Genomic DNA, 11,044 nt, shown 5'->3' with positions numbered 1-11,044 from the left:
CAGCCCCCAGCCCCATCTGGGAAGCGAAAAGTGCAAGTTCCTTGTCAATTACAGAAGGAATTTCTCCAGGTGCTGAAATCTGACACTTGGTTGCTAGCTAATAGAGACAATGTTTCTTTTGAAAACGGTCTGGCTTAGGTGGAACACTGCCTTTATGTGCCTGAAACTTTAAGAGCTTGTTTTGCAGCGTTCCCATGATGATAAACTTGCTGGACACTTTGGTTTTGTCAAAACCTTACATTTGGTTCACCGTCAATTTTGGTGGCCAACCTTAAGGCATGTTGTAAAAGACTATGTCGCTTCCTGTCCTGTTTGTGCCATGTCAAAGCGAAAAGGAGGAAAACCACAGGGGCTTCTACAGCCAGTGGCCAGCCCATCCCATCCCTGGGATGAGATTTCTATGGATTTTATTGTGGATCTTCCTCCCAGTCAGAAGAAAACTGTCATTTGGGTTGTAAAAGACTTTTTCTCCAAACAAGCCCATTTCATTCCATGTGCGTCCATCCCGTCGGCCTCGCAATTGGCCCGCCTATTTCTCATCCACATCTACCATCTCCACGGTAGCCCCTCCCATTTGGTCAGCAACCACGGGACACAGTTCACTTCCCAGTTTTGGAAATCATTTTTAAAATTGATTGGCACCAAACAGGTGCTGTCCACATCGTCGCATCCTGAGACTGACGGATCTACTGAGGTTTTGAACTCCACCCTTGAACAATTCCTTAAAGCATACATAAACTACCATCAGGACAATTGGGTGGACTTGCTGCCTTTTGCTGAAGTGGCTTACAACAATGCTGTCCATCAAAGCACCAGCCAAACCCCTTTTCATGTGGTTTCTGGTCACAACTTTGTTCCCATCCCTGAGCTGCCACAAACCCCTCCCCAGTCCTGTTCTGCCTCTGACTGGGCTGCTCAGCTGGCTGATTCCTGGCCTGTGATTCAACAGGCTTTGGCTGATGCCCAGGCTGCTTACAAGTTTCAAGGCGATAAACGTCGTTCTTTGCAACATGATTTCAAAATTGGGGATCAAGTATATCTCTCTACCAAATTCATCAAGTCCCCACAGCCCTCTAAAAAACTTGCTCCCAAGTTCATAGGTCCTTTCCCTATTGTTGGTCTTATCAATCCAGTTACTGTTAAGTTGGACCTGCCTCACAATTTGAAACACTTGCACCCTGTTTTCCATTGCAGCCTGCTCAAGCCTGTCCACCACTCTTCCCGCTGGCATCCCCAACCTCCTCCTCCTGCTCCAATCATGATTGATGGCCAACAGCACTTTGAAGTCAAGGAGGTTGTTGATTCTCGCAAGCCTCGAGGCACCCTCCAGTATCTGATCTGCTGGAAACACTTTCCTCATCCTGAATGGGTGCCTGCTCGCCATGTAATGCTCCTGATTTAGTTAACCATTTCCACTTGGCTTACCCTTTAAAGCCTGCCGCTTAGTGTTTTCTTTCCTTTGGGGGGCAGTATGTCATGTTCACTGTTTCAATGTGCACTGTACATCATAACGTTTCACATGCCATGGTGCTGACACGCGTTTCTGTTGGGAGGGAGCTGCTGTGAAACCTTGTGCCAAGCTTTGTATCTATGTTCATTTCGATGGAATGTGTTTGGGTTATGTGCTCTGCTCAAGGACTTTTCCTGTGGACCATCAGAAGCCATTAGGAGCACCTGGGATTGTGAACTTGGGAAGATTCTACGGGGGGAGGGATCTCATTTGCACCGAGGGTTTTTAGTTTGCATTTGGCGCGCTTTTTCCATTCTCAGCTTTTTTTGTGATCCTGCATACTATTCTTTAATAAATCCGATATCTTTGTGATCCTGCTTATGAGTCTGATGGTGTTTTAGGATAGGCAATCCTTACAGTAGGTTTCCAACACATCTGGAGGGCACCCGGTTGGCAAGGCATAGCAAATGTGAAGATAAAGAGAAAAGTGTCAGCAGAGGCCTGTGCTGATAGTTGGGTGGCTTCAGACCATCTTCTGCATCCTAGATTGATGTTCTTTGTTGGTTTTCACTCAGTGAAATGTTAGAGAAGGAGGTAAAATGTAAAGAGAGTGTTCCTCTCACAATATATGAGAATTCAATTTCTAGCTGTCCTGAAGACCTCATTTTAACTCTTCTAATAATTGGAATTAATCTGCCCAATGCCCGCTTCTCTGCAGCACTTGAAAACAGCTAGTCAACCTTGACTGATCCCAAACCAAAGAATTTATCAGGGTTGGACCTAGTTAGTACTTGGATGGAAGATGACTAAGAAACTAGGGCTGTAGCTGTAGACTAACTAGGAAGTAGGGGGAAAAAAACTTCTGCAAGAAAGCAGTGTTGAACCACTTTCATATTGTTGTCAAGAAAACATTATGGACAAGTCCAGGGAGTCTCTACTTTTGCAATGGCCACTCACAGGTCTGATTTTTAGCTGCTGATGGAACAATAGCTCCATCTGATGGACAGTCAAGGTAGGTGCCTTCCTTGTGTGCAGTGAATCAGTAGCCTTGGAAAATATAGTCCGTAGCTACAGTCTATATTATCTTTCCCCCTTTTCCTTTGTTGGTGATGACAGATGCCCCTTTGCTGCTCTGTGTGTGACCTGTCAGGACTTGCTTCCTTTTTTTCTTCAGATGTTGAACAATTTCTTGAATTTATTTTAGTGCATTTTCATTTTGAAAAATAACCCTGAATGTGTGGACAATTAAAACCTGCACTTCAGGCTGATGTTGGAGTTTATGTGGATGTTTGCTGCACAGAAAAGATAACAAAATGTCTATTAATGAGATGACTGAAAAAAATAATTAGCATGCTTGGTCATGAATAATCATTGCGATTATCTAGTGTGTGTGTGTTTGTATTTTCAGAAAAGTAGGAATAATAAGGGAGAAGTAATAAACTGGTTGTGTGATAGTGTGCCAAATAAATGTTAGATAATCATACTGGGTAATATCAAGCACCAATCAGTTGGGTTGCTGTTTGCATCGCAGGGCTTCCCAGCCTACTCTTTTTCCTTGAGTTCCCATTAATCTCTAAATTTGCTCTGGGAGGTCATCCAGTCTCAGATTTTGGGTGTGCAGGAGGCATGTGGTTTGAAGATGCTCTCTCCGCCTTTTAGTTTTCCTCTTTTACCTTCTTTTACCTTTTGTATTTTTATAATGGTTTTTATGACTTTTTTATTTGTAAGCTGCCCAGAGCCACTTTTTTAAAAAAATAGTCTTTATTAAATTATTTACACAAATAATACAAACATACAATGACATATCAACAATAAACATAAAATACAAAAACAAGAGAAAGAAAAAAGGGAAGGAGAAAGAAGAAAGAGAAGAAGAGGTTTAAAAGAAAGGAAATGGATTTCCAACTCCCTAAGTGATACAATTTTATACCTTAACTAAATAATTTCTTTTCACAATTCACTAATTTGGTTACAATAATTCTACAGTTCTACTGAGATTGTATGAGTCAAATATATAATATTTACATCTTGTATTATATTCATATGTTTTACACATTCACGTTAATTTTTTGGGTCAATTCTACATAGTTGAAGGGGGTCCAGTCATTTTGAAAATCTTCCACATTTTTATCATTTAACTGGTCCGTAAGTTTTGCCATCTGCGCCAGATCCAGGGATTTAAATGTCCATTCTTCCATTGAGGGGGTTAGTTCTTCCTTCCACTTTGATGCATATGTAATTCTAGCTGTGGTGATCAAATATCGTAAAAATTTTCCATGTTCATGTTCCAAATCCTTGTCCATGATGCCCAATAAATAGAGTTCCAGTGTTCTATTAATTTCTTCAGTCAACATTTTACAAATTATATTGTGTATAGATGTCCAAAATTTTTTCGCCTTCTTACAAGTCCGCCACATATGATAAAATGTTCCTGTTTCTTTTTTACACTTCCAGCAGACATTTGAAGTATTCTGAAACATTTTGGATATTTTGTCTGGAGTACCACATATACATCATTTTGTAAAAATTTTCTTTTAAGTTATAATTTAAAGTAAATTTCAGCCCTTTGGTCCACATTCTTTCCCAAACATCATAGTCAATGTGATATCCAAGATTTCTCTCCCATTTAGTCATACATTGTTTAATTTGTACATTTACCATTCTTATTTGTAATAACATTTTATATATTTTGGAAATCATGTGGTCATTGTTGGCATAAACTAAGTTATCCCACCAGGTTAAATCTTTTGTGAATTTGTAACTTTGGGCATCAATTTTAAATTGTTCCTTTAACTGAAAATACAAAAACTATTGGCATGGATGTCCTTCATTTTCCAATTCATCTCTTCTTTTCATTTTATATATAGCCCCTTCAAATTTTATTAGGTCCAAATATCTTAGCCATTTGCAAATTCCTGTTTTTTCTCTCCTACTATACGCTTCTTGTGGGGAAATCCATAATGGTAGAGTGGGTGTTAGAGTAGATTTATATTTTTTCCAAATTCTAAGAAGGGACTAATATAATGATCGTTAAATACTTTATTTACTTTCAATTTGTTATACCATAGGAATTGATGCCAACCAAATTTCAGGTTGTGGCCTTCTAGATTCAATAATCTATAATTTTGTAAAGTATTCTACTCTTTTACCCATAGTAATCCACGTGCTTCATAATATAATTTAAAATCTGGAAGACCCCAGCCTCCTCGTTCTTTAACATCCTGCATTAATTTAAGTCTAATCCTTGGTCTTTTCCTTTGCCAAATGAACTTTGGTAGGTCTTTTTGCCATAATTTAAAAGTTTTGTCAGTTAATAATATTGGAATATTTTGAAATAAAAATAACATCCTTGGCAAGATATTCATTTTGGTTACAGAGATTCGCCCCATAAGTGATAAATTTAGTTTTTCCCACTTCCCTAAGTCTTCTTGAATTTCCTTCCATATTTTTGCATAGTTGTTTTGGTATAGATAGTTAGTTTTTGCTGTAATCTCTATCCCTAAATATCTGACTTTTTTAACACTAGAGAATCCTGATTTATTTTCTAATATATTCTGAATATTTTGTGACGTATTTAAGTTTTTCATTTTCGTTTTTTGTTTATTTATTTTGAAGCCAGCTAATTCTCCATATTCTTGTAGCGTTTTTAATAAGTAATCAAGAGATGTTAGTGGATTTTGTAGGGTAATAACTAAATCATCTGCGAACGCTCTTAATTTATATATTTCTTGTTTTACCTTTATTCCCTCAATCTGATTTTCCTTTCTAATATTCTCTGTTAAGACTTCCAAAACCAATATGAATAGTAAGGGGGAGAGCGGACAACCCTGCCTGGTACCTTTTTCTATTACGCATTTTTGTGTTGTATCTTCGTTTATCACAATTTTGGCTTTTTGGAATGTATAGATTGCTTTGACTGCCTTTATAAATGTGTCGCCAAAATCCATAAATTCCAAGGTTTTAAGCATAAAATTCCAGTTTAAATTGTCAAAGGCTTTTTCTGCGTCTAAAAAGAGTAGCATAATCTGTTTTTCGTTATGAATTTGGGCATACTCTATTATATTTATGATAGTCCCTATGTTATCTTTTATGTATCTTTGGGGTAGGAATCCCCTTTGGTTATGATCAATTATTTCTTGTAATATAATTTTTAATCTTTCAGTTAGAATTAATGTAAATATTTTGTAGTCATTATTCAGTAGTGAAATAGGCCTATAATTTCTACATAGTGTCGGATCCTGTTTCTCTTTCGGAATTAATATAATATTCGCCTCAGACCAAGATTGAGGTATTGGATTTCCTGATACAATCATATTCAATAAATCCTTAATCCTTAATAAATTCAATAAATTCTTAATCCCAGAGTCACTTTTATAGTGAGATGGGCGGTATATAAATTTAATAAATAAATAAATGTAGGCGAGAGAGTAAATTTTACTGAATTTTACCTGGAGAAGGTAATTCATATTTTACTAAATAATTTTTACTTATTGTTGGGAGCGGCAACAAATTTGGAGACAGCAAGCTGGAGAAGTCTACTCCTTGAATACTGGTCTACTGGCAGTACTTCAATAAAGATTGCTGATAAATGAATGTATGTGCATCATTTTGTGGATTTAAGATAGATTGCAGGTTTGTTACTGCTATATGTGATGATGGTGATGATGATGATGATGATGATGATGATGATGATGATGATGATGATGATTCCATACATTAAACACTTGGACAGATATTCCCAGCATGTTCCACTGGGAGAAGTGAGAAAAGCTTTGGATATACTAAACAGCTCTGAAAGCATGGAATCCTCTGAAGTATTACAGAAAGCAACCAGTGTAACAAAGGATTATCTGGGTCCCAAAATGTTGGGTTAAAAATATATTGTTTATTCTGGATTATATATTTGAAGAGTTTTTGTTATCACTGAGACCTGATTCATGCTTTGCTAACTTTTGGATCAACACACAAGATCCAGTTAAAGATCTAAGGCAGAGAGGCCTCAGGGATCCACAGAGCCTTCCACAGCCAGGGGTGTGGTTCCAAGTTCTTTCCAAGAACTTGGACCAAAGAATAATTTTCCATGTGACTGAAGGGGAATGTTATTAAAAATTATGCAATACATGGGATCTAGTTTTGTTAATGAAATGCAAATGAAATCAAATTTAGTTTTTGCCTGGCCTTGTCCATTTGTCCTTGCTCTGTATTTTGGAGTTTGGCCATCAACACAGCACTTGCAAGCCAAGATGAGCTTTAGCTAAAAAATGATGTACAGCCCTGATCAGGGTCACAATTGGGGGGGGGGGGCAACAGGGGCATGTGCCCCAGGCGCCACGCTGGTGGGGTGCCAAAATGAGTGCTGGGGGTGTGTGTGCCAAAATGGGCGTGGAATCCATGATTGCCCCAGGTGACACAGACCCTAGTTGTGGCCCTGGCCCTGATTCACGGGTTTTTCTCCTTATGTTGAATTCTGACTTAAAGCCTCCACTGAGGAAAACCTCAGATCCCAAACTGGAAATGTGTTCTTTTCCTCCTCTCAAACCTTCACAACTATCAACAAATCATATTTATTCAAGTTAACAATTAACCATGCTTGAAAAGGAGATTAGGAAGAAAGGCATCACAAAGTCCAACATTTCTAATCTCCTCTCAGAGTCCTGATGTACTAATGGACTCCGGCCTTGAAGGATACAATAACTGAACAGAGATCCCCTGCATATTCCATAGAAATTCAAAATGTGGTTAAGGTGCTGGCCTAGAAACCAAGAGACTGAGAGTTCTAGTCCTGCCTCAGGCATGAAAGCTGGCTGGGTGACTTTGGGCCAGTTGCCCTCTCTCAGCCCAGCTCACCTCACAGGGTGTTGTTGTGGGGAACATAGGAGGCAGAAGTATTAGGTATCTTCACCACCTTGAGTTATATATAAAAAAGGTGGGATAAAATAATCCATAATCATAATCATAATATCCTGTTCCAATAGGGACAGAAGTAAATAGGATGCATAGCAAAGTACTAGTTTAGCTATACCCCACACACAGTTATTTCAGCCATTAAGGATTAAGATATTAGCATTTGGGACTTGAGCCAAAAGTTGTCATGGCCAGAGTCCACCCCTTTTTTGAGCAGCAGAAGGCCTTAAAAGGTAGGTCTTTGCTTGGAGCCCATTATTCTTGTTCCATGACAGCTCCCCCCACTCTGGTTGCATTGTAGGTCAGCCAAGGAATGCAGGTCTCTGGTGGGAAGTTATCATTGCCTCACAGGTGCAGACTTTTGAAGCTAATTTGGGAAACCCTGGGCCAAGGGCTCCCAATCTTGTGGTGCATGCTGGGCACTTGGATGGTTTTCTAGGACTTCTGCTTCCTGTACTTCAAAGAAGCTGCCTCTGTCTCAGGTGAGAGCCCAGGTGACTTCTCACTGTAGGAGTTTCCACTGTACTTCTTGCAATAGAATCAGTTAATCTCCACAAGTATTTCCATCACTGGCTTATCTATTCAATTGAACACTCAAGGTAACCAATAATATATTCAAAATAGATACAAGATAAAGCAAAAGACAAAAGCTGAGACCAAAAAAAATTGCAGCTAGGAAAACTAGTTAATATTTCAAGGCCTGAGAGCTGTGAGCTAACAGAAGAGAGAGGGGAAACTAAATGCAGCTTCTGTGGGACTACATTCTATAGGCTGGGGTCAACACAAGAGAAGGTTCTCTCCAGGATCCCAGAGAAGAAGCTGTGGACGGCAGGGATATCTTCAGAATGGCAGTTCATAACATCTACACAAACATCATGATATCTCCATCCTTTCAGAGGACACTGCTGGAGAAATCTTTGGGTCATCAATGTGCCTTCCTCTCTCTCAGAGGACAGAGGTTGGACTCCTGAAAGTTAAAACTGCCTCCTTGCCAATAAAACTTGGAGAAGAGGATGTATTCTAATTTCTTTGTCTGTTCTTGAGTGTTTGGGTATGTCTTTCTTCTCTACTATCTCAAGTGTGCATGGCTGAATTGTAACTTTTAAGATACACATTGAGGGTTAAACACATGGAAGGATATGATATGGACAATCTCAATATTTTGAGGATGGAGTGTGGGTAACGGCTGAGGGGTAGAGCACATTCAGGCAAAGGGTCCCTGCCGAGTCCCTGCCATTCCCAGGTGTAATTGTGTAAAACTCCTGTCTCAAACCTTGCAGAACAGCTATTGGTGAATTGTAGGGAATCTTCTGCTGGGTTGACCAACGTATAAGGCACTCTTTTGTCACTTTGTCTGCCTAATCAGATATTTTAATGGAATGTGAGGGTGACCTTGGGAAACAGAGGGAACAGATGCTGACTAGGGAACAATCAGAAAAAAGGAAAGAGAGTCCGAGAGAAGGTAATGGTGTAAAGGTCTAAAGAAGAAACTTAGAAAGGATCGGCCCTAACTTGGCAAGTGGTAAAAAGGGACAGTGGGAGATTTGTATTTTCAGACTTGCAAGATTCTGTTAATGTAGCCTTACAATAAAGTAGAATTAATTCATCTAGTCGTGTTTCCTGTCTGGTTTACCTGGAAGGGCTGACAGATATAGAAAACAATTTATGCACCAAGGGACAAAATACAAAATGAGGTCTGTGGATATACTGGGACTATAAGTCTCATGATTACTGACTAGCCTTTGGCTATGTTGGCTGGTAATTCTGGCAACAAATTTTAAAGTTAAAAACAGCTTTTCCTCATTAGGGTAAAAGGAAGGTGTAAAATGGCATCTAAATGGTATTAGGGATGGGAAGTCTTCATCGTCATGAGAACTGCCAGTAAATGTGGTATTACAGTGAAAGACTACACAGATGTCTGGAAAGCCTCAATCTCTTCTGCCTTCTTCCACTTCCATAAGCAGAAACACCAGAAACTCAGAATCCACATGCTTGTAATAACTACTATTTTCAATGAAACATTCCTGTTCCATCTTCCTGAACCTGTCATTTGGGACTACACTGTCCTCATATGTCAGTGTTTCTTGCTGGCTGGAGAATTCTGGGAGTTGAACTCCACACATCTTAAAGTTCCCAAGGTTGAGAAACATTGATCTATGCATACCAACCATCAGCAGCTTGTTGGACAGGCCTTACTGGGGAAACCTGGACCTAACAATATGAAGGAACACTGGGATGCTATTTATTTATTTATTTATCCAATTTGTCCCCACCCATCTCCTCCCCTCGGGGGACTCTGGGCAGTTTACAATAATCAATTAAAACAACAATAATACAATGAATAAAATATGGAATGCAGTCCAACGATCTGTTTCCAAGTGGCACCCATTGTTCATTTAGATCAAGGACTTAGTTGTGATGGGCATCTGGTTCAGCTTTTCTGTCTGTATTAGGAGCGGCTGCAGCATTCAGAACAAGCCCTGTCAAACAGAGCTGCATAATGGAAATGCTTGACCAGTGATACACTTTTTATGTCACCCAAAAGCCTCTGATTTGCTTTCTTCATCCCTACCGAAAATTTCTGTTGAAGAAAAGCATCCTTTGATTACAACTGAGCACCGTCTTCCTTTGTGCTGTGGTAGTATTTAGCGGCTGTGGCTGAAACTAGAGCCACTTTCACAATGAAATATCTGTTTTCATTTGATTGTGGAAGGGCCGTTTCTCAACAGTACAAAAGAGCAATTGTACGGAAAGGATCTATGAAAGGCAATCAAGCTAAAAATAAACATGTTGTATTTGAATTCGGACTTCAGTGACCCTGAATTGCTAGGCTAAAGATGGAAGCAGAGCCCATATAAATAAGAGGAAAGCTGAGCAAGCGATGAACCAGGTGCACTCTGCGTTTTTTCCCCTGCTGCCAGAGACAAAGCTAAAATTGTTGATGGCTAAATAACAAGAATGTGCTGGGTGACCTCTTCTCTCCTTATAGTGAACATCAAGCCAGTACTCTGGCAAGAATTGTTCTTTTTTTTAAAAAAAAAAGATTCCTGTTCAGTCAGATGGAAAATAAACTGCTTTTAATTAAAAAAAAATCAAGAACATTCTTATGGATGGAGTTTGGAGTATTTGCATTCATCTTACTTCCAAGGTTGTAGAAAGCCATATGTCTGCCTTTCACTGATCAACAATCTCTACAGCAGTCTGCAATTTCTCAGTCATACCAGATTTCAATTAAATCTCCTGTGCAGTCATCATGAAGAAACATCTTCTCTGGCATACTGTATATTCAGATTGGGGAGCAGAGCCAGCAGGGAGGCTTCTGATGATGCAGAGTGTTGGAACAGAAAACAAAAGCAACAGCATTCTCTGCCAGCTTACATCACTATCGAAAAAAGCACAACAGGAAATGTGAAAAGAATTTTAGAATTCTAAAGTTGGCTGGAATGAGGTGGAAAAACAGAAGCCTTGTGCATAGGAAAACATTTTCAGGAACTGATAGACTTCAGTAAGTCCAAACCATACAAATTAATTGTTTTTTTAATCCATTCAATCATGTCCTATTCTCGGACACTGCCTGGACAAGTCCCTGCAGTTTTCTTGGCAAGGTTTTTCAGAAGTGGTTTGCCATTGCCTCCTTCCCAGGGCTGAAAGAGAGTGACTGGCCCAAAGTCACCCAGCTGGCTTCGTGCC

At 39.4% G+C, this 11,044-nt stretch overlaps 1 pseudogene; it reads left to right on the top strand.

Annotated features, from left to right (window-relative positions):
* Nucleotides 1-10,766, top strand: part of LOC134507261 (uncharacterized) — a 15,305-nt pseudogene extending 4,539 nt beyond the window's left edge.
* The last annotated feature ends 278 nt before the right edge of the window (nucleotides 10,767-11,044 follow it).

The sequence above is a fragment of the Candoia aspera genome, chromosome 1 (assembly GCF_035149785.1).
Source record: "Candoia aspera isolate rCanAsp1 chromosome 1, rCanAsp1.hap2, whole genome shotgun sequence".
Taxonomy (NCBI): domain Eukaryota; kingdom Metazoa; phylum Chordata; class Lepidosauria; order Squamata; family Boidae; genus Candoia; species Candoia aspera.
The sequence above is the reverse complement of the archived record's forward strand: the minus strand, read 5'-3'. Positions and strand labels throughout refer to the sequence as shown.